We start from the raw sequence: 12,728 nt of genomic DNA, 5'->3' as shown, positions 1-12,728 counted from the left end.
GCTTTCAGTAAAACAACAAGAGTGATAATTCTTTTAGATATGCTAAGAGTTTTGAATATTCACATATCTCACTTTATCCTCAAAGTAGTCCTATAAAATAGATGTTATTATCATACCTACTTTATAGATGAGGAAACAAAGACACAAAGAGGTTAAGTGACTTGTCCAAAATCACAAAGCCAGTAAGTATCTAAGACTGGATTTGAACTCAGGTCTTCTTGACTCAAGTTCAGCATTCTTCCATTTAGCTGTCTTTTGAAAAAGCATAGTTTTTGAGTTGAAATTTAAAACTTTAGATTCAGAATAAATATTTTCACTAGTAGAAGGCTTTCTTTTACTCAGTAAAAACCAATTACAAGCTCTGCTTTACCTAAAAGTAAAGTCTTTCATTGGCATAACAAATTTATATGCGGATTCAGTAACATTAAGAAAATATCATTTGTATTCAAAAGACTTGGGTTCCAGTTCTAGTTCCGTCACTTATAAACTGTGTGATCTTAAGAAAGCACATGACTTATATGAGCCTCAGTTTCTTTTTCTGTTAAAAACTACCGCTGACTCTGGAGGAAAGAGTGAGGCTGATGGCTTTGCACAATTCTGCTTCACTTAAATCCAATCCAGTTGACTACTTATAGCTGATGTCTACCAAGTTATTTAAGGGTTATAAACTATTTCCTGTATAATATTTCCTTTGATTCTCTTAACAATATAGTGATAGTTCAAGTGTTGGTATCATAATTTCTGTTTTATTTATCTCATTTTATTTTTACTTAGTAGATTTCAGATCAAAAAGTTACTATCCTATCGGTCTAATATTTAACATTCTATGGTTCATTGTATAAGTGTATAAATTAACTAGTTTTTCTTGCAATTGTGCTAGAACAGAAGCTCATATTCCATAGGCTCAATGAAAATATCTTTTGTCCAATTCTGTTCCCACATGATTTTGATTTATTCAGCTAGCTCTACATTTTGAGAACTTTTCATCAACCACAACTTGGAGATTATATATTTGGTGTAATGACTTTTATTAAAAATGTCCTTCAATTTTTATAGATCAAAGTTATGTTGGAGCAACTATGACTAAGTTTTCTATCTATGATAGTGGTCCAGTTTCAAAACAATTTATCTGTTGAGTTTTAAAGGATATTTTGAAATCTGTATTTGGAATATGGAGGTTTGTCATCCATTAGTTTATAAAATTTAATCATCTTCTGATGTACAGTTCTAACCACCAGACCATGTCTTGTTTGGTATTAGGTAGGTGTTAAATTTTTGCAGCCTACTGTAATGCACTACACATTTCCTACCATGTCTTTGCATGATCTACATCAATCACTAAATCTGGGTTCCTTGATGATGACCCAGCTGTCATTTCTGGTGGCAATGATCTAGTCCTAAATTGCCATCATAAATCCCCATGTTTCCATAAATAAATCCACGTGATTCAGCCATTTGTTTGACTCATCTCTGTCAGCATACTGTTGACTGAGGATATGTGGATGTCCTAATTGGAGGGCCTTTTGATTTCTCTCTGGGATCCTAGTCATTTCATAAGCTCTATCTAGAGGTAAACAAATTTTTGTTACATTTCAGAAATTCAATGATGGCTACCTATTTGTCAGATTTTGCTAATCCTCAATGAATTATTATTTCTGCAAATTTTAACTGTTATCATGTGTTTTGTGATTCTTCTTCCTTCTTTTTTGGTGAGGGAGTTACCCTTTCTAGCATTACTTTAGGGTAATGGACCTGATATTTCATTGGCATTTTAAGATATTTTTGCGAGGATACTGTCCAAGTCTTTTATGGTTTATTTCACCATTCCAAAAATGTACATTAAGACTGACACTGTACAGGTGTTGAATGCTTTAAATATTCTCTTCCGATTCAGCTTTGATTTCAGGATGCCAGTCAGTCTCAGGATAGTCAGTCATAACTTTCTCTCTAAAAGCCTTATTTGTGATGTGTCTTGCCTGGGGGGAGACCAATATATTTGTATGAATCACTTCATCAATTAGCTCCATTTGGCTTTCAGATTTAAACTTGAAGCTCTTAGGATCTATTCTTCCTCAGTACTTATTAAGACATATACTGATTGTGTCCTAATAATGTTTTGCTATTGGTAGAGAAAGTCTCCATGAGATGTAGTAGCTATTTAATTGATTTTCATTGGAGCCATATAACTTAATGTCAGCTATATACATTGAGTGATTAATGTAATGTTTTGGTACGATTCATTTCTGCCAGGCCTACATAGATTCTATAGTGGTCTCTGAGCACACAACATTCCTGTTGAACAATTCCCTGGTCATCTTACTTTTACTTTGCTTTCTCTTCCCTCTTCCCCTATCCCCTTGATAAAGATTGTGTTTTGAATGTTATTATTATTATTATCATCTCATTATCTCATCTTTCTAGTACATGCCACTGACCTATTATAATTTTATATTTATAGTTGTCTGGATTATTGCACAATTGAATGAAATACCATTTTTTGTTGTTGATAAATATTAGTATGTAAGGTTATCCTTTGTAAGCTCACAAAAAGCACCCCGAGTACAATTCTAGTAGCAAACAAGATAATTGGGATGATATGTACCTCAGTTTGTTCCCACATGACTTTAATCTCCTCTGCTAGGTCTCTATATTTTGAAAGCTTTTCATTTCATGTATCTTGGAAATTATTCATGGTATACAAACATCTATTAAAAATTCTCCCATTGAGGCTCAACTCAGATGCCACCTCATCCATGAAGTCTTCCCTAATCCCTCCAGATGTTCTTTCTTTTATCAAATTATCTTAAAGTATACTTATTTGTATACATATTGTTTCATCATTCCAATATACCGGTAAAATTTAGATTCCTTGAGAACACAGATTGAACTGTCTGTGTTTTTGTGACCCCCAACAACAATTTGGATTCTGAGGAAAAGAACAAGGGCAAATATGAACTTTTATAGTACAGCTGCTAACAGTGGGTATTTAATCAAATTTTAGCAGTGGAAAAGTTAGGTTGATGAACCTTTAAAATAATAAATTATCCCAACTAGGACATACGTACACACACACACACACACACACACACACACACACACACACTCACTCACTCACTCACACACAGACCCCAAATCACATTATTTTGTTCTAATTTTTTCTGGACTCCAAAAAAATGGCCAGTCACATAGAATCATAAGTCATAGTTTTGGAAGAAGAAGAGATCATCTATTCATTTTGTTTTATGAATGTGAAAATAGCGTCATGGAAAGGCTATGAGGGTTGCCCAAAATTATGCAATTGTGCAACTAGAATTCGACACCAAGAACTCTGATTCCATATGGTTCTCAATTTTCTAATACACAAATAAGAAAGTTGGACTAAATCACCTCCAAAGTGGAATCTCCTTCCAACTCTAATAACTGATTAGTCTAAGACTCATCAAAACATGAATCTGGAAGGAAAATAAGAGATTACGAGATTATTCCTTTTCCCTTAGACAAGACTATTATGAGTTGTACTCTGTTATCAAACTAAGTAAAATCTTAAGCCCAGATGGACACTTCCACAGAACCTTTGAATAATGGAACTAGCAAATAGAGACAGGCTTCCAAGGCAATATACAATGGCAAGTTGTAATCAAATTTTTTCCCAAAGTGGGCATTTTTTCCCCAAGAAGCATAGTATAAGAGAAAAATAAAAAGAATGTATCCTTTGGTTAGAATAGAACCAATGTAAAATGATCTTTAGGAGTAAAGGAGAAGAATGCCAAGAGAAGAATCATTCCTTATTGGGCTTCATTTCAGTTTTTTTAATTGTATTTGATAGGTAGTATGGTGTAATAATGTATATGAGGTTGGTCTCAGAGTCAGGAAGGAATGGGTTTAAGTTACCTCACCTCTGACACATACTGACTCTATGACCCTGGGCTAGTTATTTAGCATCTCAGTTTCTAAGACAACTCTAAGAATATAGGTTGCAGAGCTGTTGCCCATCTGCTGTGGTAGAGGGAATTTCTCCATGGTGACCTCTTTGTACCAGTGAAATCTCTGGTCCAGACAAAAATAAGAAAAAATAAAGGAAAAAGAAAATAACTATCACCAAGGTCTTAGAACATTCTAAATTTTACTAAATAATGGTCACATAGAATAAGCAAAACAAGAAGATTATTGTGTCCATTATGTGATAGGCACTGTTTAAAGCTCTGAAGATAAAAAGAAAGATAAAAAAAACCAGACCCTGTCTTAAGGAGTTTATATTCTAATGGAGAAGAGAGTATATAAAATCATGTATAAATAAGATTGTGTGTGTGCATGTGTGTGTGCGCACATGTGTGTGTGTGTGTGTGTGTGTGTGTGTGTGTACAGGATAAATTGAGGGTAGTCTTGGAGAAAAGGTTCTAAGATTAAGATGAAATGGGAAAAATTTCTTGCTGAAGGTTTTACCTAAAACATGAAGGAGGTCAGGGATGCTGGGAGGGGAAATGAGAAAGGGGATCATTCCAGGCAGAAGGGACAGTTAGAGAAAATGATTGTATTTGCATCACTCTAGGGGATTGGCCATACCTTGTGTGCCTTTATTCAGGCTGCTCCCCATGCCAATCTTCTATTTCTTGAATGCTAATTAATCCTTAAATCTTCTAGAAAGCCTTCCAGGAAGGCTAGTGAACAATGACTTTTTCATCCTCATAATTCACCTAGGACTTTGTACCTCTCTTATGTGCTTCAATTAAAATATATCAATCAGTTAAAATATATCAATTTATATTATAGCTCCTTAGCTTGATTATATTACTTCACTAGACTGTGAACTCTATGAGGGCAGGGACCCCAGGGCACAACAAAGTGATTTATTTAGGGTAGCAGATTTTATTCAAGATTATACATAGGGGCAGCTAGGTGGCAACGTGGATAGAGCACTGGCCCTGGAGTCAGAAGTAACTTAGTTCAAATACACTTAATAATTATCTAGATGTGTGTCCTTGAGCAAGCCACTCAACACCATTGCCTTGCAAAAAAACTAAAAAGAAGAAAAGATTATACAGATAGGGGAGAGAATGAAAAGAAAATAAGCATTTATTAGGTGCCTACAACATACCAGTGCACAGCTAGTTGGCAGAGTAGATAGAACACTGGGTCTGGAGTCAGGAGGACCTGAGTTCTAATCTAGTCTCAAATATTTACCAGCCAAAAGTCCCTGGCAAAGTCATTTAACTCTATCTTAGTTTCCTCATTTATAAAATGAGCTAGAGAAGAAAATGACAAACCATTCCAGTATCTTTGCCAAAAAAGTACCAAATAGGTCTTGAAGAATTGGACACAACTGATATTACCAAACAACTGTATGCCAGATACTGAGCTAAGCACTTTACAAATATTATTTTATTTGAACCTCACAATGACACTGTGAAGGAGGAACTATTATGATCTCAGTGTTACAGTTGAGTAAACTGAGGCAATCAGAGATTAAATAATTTGCCCAGGGCCATAAAGCTAGTGGGGTGTCTGAGACTGAACTTGAATTTAGATCTTCCAGGTCTACTGCTCTATCCACTGAACAAAGTTCTGTCTTTCCAAATCCAGTCCTATATTATACATGATTATGGCCTATAAATTTAGTTAGTATCCCTTTAAAGTATTAATTTTGGGAGCTTTTCTTGTAAAAAAAAATTCACATTGAAATTGTGAACATTTCACTCTCTCCCCTCAACTATCACTTTTTTTACTACAATCTCCAGATAGAAAGTCATTTAGGAAGAAACATAACTTGACAAGTTTCTTGAACTACATAGAACTTTCAGGACTGCAGAAGGCTCATCTCTACTCCTGACTCCCACTCCTATAGCATCTTGTGGTCCAATCTCTGTGTAAGGATATATACAGGCTTGTTCTTTTCTATAAGAGGCTCCCCCCCACCTCCAGTGGCTCTGTGGATGCTTGTCAGGTGCAGGTTCTCTTGGCAATCTGGAGCAAAGCTCAGTTGGAACACATGTTTCCAATGATGGCATTGTCATTGACATGCAAGGCTGGCATGTAACATCTCACAGCAGCAAGCTAGTTCACTGTATCCTGAAAGGTGGGAACAGGTGCTTTGTCTACCTCTACCTTTATGTATTTCCTCTCCAGTCATAGGTTTGGTGAGTAAACCGTCTGTAGGATATGCTCATATCATGCCTGGTCTAAGACTGATTCTGTGGCATAGATCTAACTAAGGTCAGCTTCATAATAAAGGGGAGAGTTTTCTGTAGGGTGGGAATGTCATACTCATGCACACCTATTGCTAAACATGTCTCCTCTAGTCTTTCCTCATTGTCTGAATTTCCATTGTTATTGCAAATATTGATTTCAGACACTGAAGGGATATTAAAGATCACCTAGTCTATTACTCTTATTTTATAGGTGTAGAAACTGAGTTTGAAAGAAAGGAATTTACTCATGGATGTACTGCTAAGGTATATAGGGGGCAGGGTGGCAGAGCACCTGACCTGGTATCAGGAAGACTCATCTTCCTGAGTTCAAATCTGGCCTTAGACACTTACTAATTGTGTGATCCTGGGCAAGTCACTTAGCCTCATTTTCTTCAGTTTCCTAATCTGTAAAATGAGCTAAAGTAGGAAATGGCAAGCCACATTAGTATCTTTGCCAAAAAAACCTCAAAGAGGATCACAAAGATGATCTGAAATAACTGAGTAAATGTCAGAAATCATATTCAAATCCAACTCCTAAGGCTCCAGATACAATAGTCTTTTCACAATATTGTATACTATTGGAAAATCATTCCTTTTGATTATTGAGAAACTGAGGCAGATTAAAATACAAATATTCCTGGGAAGAATAACGTATTTAAGCCATTAGTATGGTTCATAGGACTGTAGAAGTGGGAGCCTCTAAGACCATCTTATCAAACTCCCTGATTTTATAGATGAAGACACTAGGAACAGGAAACTTAAATGTCTCATTCAAGGTCACACAAATAGTCAACATCAGAGATGAAATTTGAACACATGTCTCATGATTCCAGAGCTAGTGCTCTCCCTATGGCTCAGCTAGATGGCATATTAAATAAAGTGCTGCTCTTGGAGGTAGGAATACCAGAATTCAAATCTTTCCTGAGACAGTTATGAGTTATGTGACCCTAGACAAGTTACTTAACCTCTTCAACTCTCAATTTTCCTTATTGCTAAAATGGGAATAATAACACTACCTACCTCACAGGGCTATTGTGAGACTCAAGTGAGAATCAACATATGGAAAGGCTATGAAAATCTTAAAATGGCAAATAAATGATAGTTATTATCACTGCAATCTCCTACCCTTGCAAGTTTTCATGACTGGGCTCTGATGAGATAGATATCAGTGTGCAGGAATCAGAGGGAATGAACTCAGGAGAGGTAGGTTCTGATGGCAAGGGAAGAAGAAATATATAGCAAGAAACATGGGACATGGCTCAGAGAGGTAGGTCTTGGCAGGCTGCCATCATGAGAAGGGGATGGGTCTCTGGGTTACATAAAACCCTAGGCAATGGGGATGGGGAATATCATATAGGAGAGGGAGAAGAAGGCAATGAGGAAAAAAGGGACAAACTCTAAAAACAGTTTCTACATCTTGGTCTTGCCTTTGTGGACCTTGCACCTAATCCAACACAAGGGATCAGATAATATTAATTGGTACTGGTGATAAACTCACGTTCTCATTACTGCTATGAGCTTTGGCCTCCTAGGGAAAGAATTCATCCATTCTGACACATCTATGTGCTTTTTCTTCCACAACCCCTCTGCAGATAATTTTCTCCATGCTTTCCTCGGCCAGGCTGTCAGAAGAATTAATAAACAGCCTTGCTGAAGCAGTTGGGACTGGTTAAAAGGGACTAATTGTTTTCTCTGTGGAAGAAACAAAGTGCAGAATACCCTGAAATTGAATGGGCCTTGCTCCTGCATTTTTGGGAGCATCAGTAGCATCAGGTCCCATAGACTAAGCCACTGAGCTTTGACCACACATTCAAAATATGGTGGATAACTCTGGTTAGATAATGACAAAACTAGAAATGAGTTTGGGCTTTGGTTCTCAACCCTGATCTTTTGCTTCTTTTTCTGTGTTCGGTACTCCAACTTTCCCAAGCATCCGGGGTTCATGATACTCTAGAAGGTGAGAAGCATCTGATCAACTAATTCAAATAAGGTACTACTTCTTATAGTTGTTTGAGGTTACTGTTCTTTGCCCTTCATTCTTGAAGAAGACCATGATATCAGGGAGGTGATGCCATGCCATGGATGTGGATTAGATTTGTTGGGGAGGGGGGCTGTTCTAAGTCACCAGCCATCTGGTCCAGTGGCCAGATATGAATCAGGAAGAGTGGAGATGGGCCTGATATAAGATCATCAGGGTTAAGTGACTCACCCAAGATCACACACTAGTAAGGGTCAGAGTTTGAGGCTGGATTTGAACTCAGGTCCTTCTGACTCCTGGGTTGGTGCTCCATCCCCTGTACCATCTAGCTGTATATACTAATGGGAATGATATGAAGAAAATTAGCATGGTCCCTGAATAAGGATGACATGCAAATCTGTTAAGCATTCATGAATCATCTCTCCTAAGCACAGTGCTAAATACTGGGGATATAAATGCTAAAAGAAAAAAAAAAGCAAGAAAGTTTCTGCTTGAATTCTAAAAGGAAAATAATACAATCAAGAGAGCTGTGGCCAAGTTGGAGTAATTTGGATTAGGTACCTAGGTGCCTAGGTGGTCTAATGGATAGTGTTGGAATGGGAATCAGGAAGATCTGAGTTCAAATCCAGTCTCAGACCCTATTTCAGAGGATTGTTGTAAAGATCAAGTGAGATAGTGGTATAGTGCTTGGCATAATACTTGGTCCATATTGGGCATTTAATAAATCTTTTTTTCCTTTCCTTTCTTCTGTGAAATATTAAGGGTGAGGGGCGGCTAGGTGGCATAGTGGATAAATCACCAGCCCTGGAGTCAGGAGTACCTGGGTTCAAATATGATCTCAGACACTTAATAATTACCTAGCCATGTGGCCTCAGGCAAGCCACTTAACCTCATTGCCTTGTAAAACCCCCCCCCAAAAAAAACCAAAGAAATATTTAGGGTGGTGAGTCCAATCATAGATCAATTGATTGTGGTATCCCTTTCCCAAAATGTTGTTTATTTGATTATTATTCCCAGAGCCAGAAGTAGGTGGGGTGACATGAAATGTGTCATTGTCAGAAAATGACCACAGTAGTATGGTGGCTTTGCAGGGATTGGGAAGATTTGTGTTCAAATTAGGTAGGCTAATGATGGCATCTGGCATATGGGAAATTCTCACCAGAAGTTCAAAGTGCCAAATCTCTTCTACTTTCTACCTGTACATTTTTGGGCAAATCACTGAATTTCTCTGTGCCTCAGTTTCCTTACATGTAAAATGCCAAGGTTTTACTAGATAAACTCTTAAGATTCTTTCTAATTCTAATTCCTATTAATATCAAGAATCAATGGCAGGCCAGTGAGATGAATTTGTTGGGGGTATAGTCCTTTTCCATATGTTTTAAATCATAGCAAATAGGTGACCTCTCCCATCTGCTCTGAATTTGGATCAAAAGCTAGAAAGACCATCTGATTCAACTCCTTCATTTTTCAGGTAAGGAAAAATGAGGATCAGAAAAATTAAATGATTTGTGTAAGATTCTACTGGTAAGTGCATGGAGATTTGAACCAGGTCCTTAGACTCCTAATTCTGTACATTTTCCATTGCATGCCATCCATCAGAAGATATATCCCTGGAATTAAATAGCCATCCAAAAACCAGATTCTAAGTTTTGATATTTTTATACTCCTATGTTTTCCTTTGGGGCTATTTATTCTCGCTATTGCTAATTTTTCTTGAAATGAAATTCTATTTGTTTTGTCCAGGCCTAAGCACCATGAAAATCTTCACCAAATACTTACTCAATTGTTTCATGAGTTCTTCAGAAAACAGATCTACAAGAAGGTTGTCTATGTACAATTTGGCATGAATTACTAGTAGAAATAGTGCAAATTGTTATACATCCCCAGGTATGGATTTTGGTAGTTTTCTAGACCCATAGACCTGACATGTAATCCCTGACACAACAATGTGACAAGTGGTCATCTAGTCTTTGTTTGAAAACCTCTCCTTACAAGCCTAAATCTGCCTCTTTTCAATTTCTACCTGTTGTCCTGGAAGAGAAATTTTTGAAGCTCTTAAGTTTGTAGATGTCATTAGGGAATGCAATTCAGACTTTGATTCCTCCCTGAATTCCAGGCCAACCTTTCATTTAAGTGCTTTTGTTCCTCCCTTCTCCCTCAATGAAATGATTCTCTTGTGCATGAGGCAACTGAGGTGTGAAATCTTTGGGGTCCAGGCTTTTCCTTTAATAGCCTATCTGCATGTGCATGGCCCATTTCTATGAAATCAGGCCATGAGTAACTAACTAGAAGAGTGATGATTTGAGATTTATAAAAAGAGGTGATATCCTCAATGATTTCTTCATTATCTAAAATTAATTTTTTTTACAGAACAGTTATATACTAAGTGAGGTGATTAAAAATTTGGTTACCATCACATCACTAGAATGAGGATTACTAGTTTCTGCTTCTATTCCTTCCTATATCACTAGGCTAATACTCATGCCTTCCCCTCTTTTGTGGAATGGCCTAAAAGAAGTTGAAACATTTCTTTCTTCCCTTCCTTTTAGTGGTTCACACTTTTATCACCTTAAGGGACTATGGAACTAGTCTCCTAACTGGTCTCCCTATTTCCAAGTGTCCCTCTCCTTTCTAATTATACTTTCCCCAGATCAGTCTTCCTAAAATACTGCTTTCCATCACAATGCTTATCCAAACCTCAGAATTATAGAATTGGAAAGGATCTCAAAGGTCATTTAATCTAAAACCCTAGCCAAATCAAGAATTTTATTCCCAAATAGTGTGACCAAGTGGTCATCCAGAGTCTATTCAATGGTCCCCAGGAATGGAGTTCTCCCTCAATTCCCATTGTTTTAATTATTCCATATGCTTAATTAAAATCTATATCTTTGTCCTTTGTCCACTACCTTTGTCCAATGTTTATTGTTAAGCTTGTCTGATATCATGCATGGTTCCAGGAATAAAAACATAAAGAATCAAACAAGCCTGGTTCCCAATGACTGATATAAATATTTGTTATGGTGTTGCTTCTATTGTGACCAACTCTTTTGGTATTTTCTTGACAAAGAAACTATAATGATTTGCCATTTTTTTCTCCTGCTCATTTTACAGATGAAGAAACTGAGGAAAATAGGGCTAAGTGACATGTCCAGAGTCACATAGGAAGTGTCCGAGGTTGGATTTGAACTTAGGAGGATATCTACCATGTCACTTAATTGTCCTCGATATTAAATACATACAGAATAAATAGACAACTGTGAAAAGAAATTACCAAGTAGTTAAAAACAAGGTGTTTGGGAGGGAGGACACTAAGTTGTAGGAAAGGATCAAGAAAGAAGCTTTTGAACAATTTAATTATTAAAATATAAACTTTGGCAATACACCATAAAAGAAATTAAATAGAATATGAGGCTTAAAGGACTCCTTCATTTTTCAGGTAAGGAAAAATGAGGATCAGAAAAATTAAATAATTTGTGTAAGATTACACAGCTAGTAAGTGCATGGAGATTTGAACAATGTCCTTAGACTCCTAATTCTATACATTTTTCATTGCCTGCCATCCATTAGAAGATATATCCCTGGAATTAAATAGCCATCCAAAAACCAGATTCTAAGTTTTGATATTTTGATATTCCTGTGTTTTCCTTTGGGGCTATTTATTCTTGCTATTGCTAATTTTTCTTGAAATGTAAATCTATTTGTTTTGTCCAGGGCTAAGTACCATGAAATATTCCTAATAATTCAATTCTTCAAGTATCTGTGACTTTGTGAATGTAGGTACTCCCTCAGTCAACTTGGTTCCAAACCCCTCAGTGGCTTAGATCATCTTCATGGATTGCCATATTGAAAAAGGAAATCACAGAGAACCTGAGTGAGTGGTATTTATGGAGGAGTGATTTAGTCTGGAAAGTTGCTAGGACAGAATTCATCCTTGGGTGTCTCCTTGCTGAATGTCTCCAAGGTTACATAGACTCAAATGACTTGAGCACAGTTTGATGGCAAGTCCCTACTTGGAACTTTTCCAAGCTAATAGGACCTTACAGAGTTAATACATGACAAACTCTTCTGAGGTTCAGAGTCACCTCCATTCAAAATTAAGACTCTGAAGTAAGACTATGATAGAGTTTTAAAGATTTTCTGACAGAAAAAGAGAAAAAAAACACAGAATAAATTTAGCTATTATGTATTGTGTATTGACAGAGCTCTTTAATGAATTCTTCAAATAAATTCTAGATGTTAAGGAGGCATCTAGGGGGCCCAGTAAATCAAATGCTGGATAGGAAGTCAGGAAAACTGTTCCTGAGTTGAAATCTGGTCTCAGTCACTCTCTAGTTGTGTGACCCTGGCCAAGTCACTTAACCTTGTTTGCCTCAATTTCCTCATCTGTAAAATGAACCAGAGAAGGAATGACAAACCACTCCATTATCTCTGCCAAAATAAACACCAAAGAGAGTTGAAAAGAGTCAGACAGGACTGAAAATGACTCAGTACAACAACAATAACAGCTGTTATATGAATAGAGCATATTCATTCAATGTGCTATAGCTCTTAAGCCAAACATTCTT

At 36.8% G+C, this 12,728-nt stretch overlaps 1 pseudogene; it reads left to right on the top strand.

Annotated features, from left to right (window-relative positions):
* The first annotated feature begins 8,481 nt into the window (after window positions 1-8,481).
* LOC141503772 (U6 spliceosomal RNA) lies at window positions 8,482-8,582 on the top strand (annotated as a pseudogene).
* The last annotated feature ends 4,146 nt before the right edge of the window (window positions 8,583-12,728 follow it).

The sequence above is a fragment of the Macrotis lagotis genome, chromosome X, assembly GCF_037893015.1.
Source record: "Macrotis lagotis isolate mMagLag1 chromosome X, bilby.v1.9.chrom.fasta, whole genome shotgun sequence".
In the NCBI taxonomy this organism is placed as follows: domain Eukaryota; kingdom Metazoa; phylum Chordata; class Mammalia; order Peramelemorphia; family Peramelidae; genus Macrotis; species Macrotis lagotis.
This window is presented reverse-complemented; position numbering and strand designations above follow the sequence as displayed.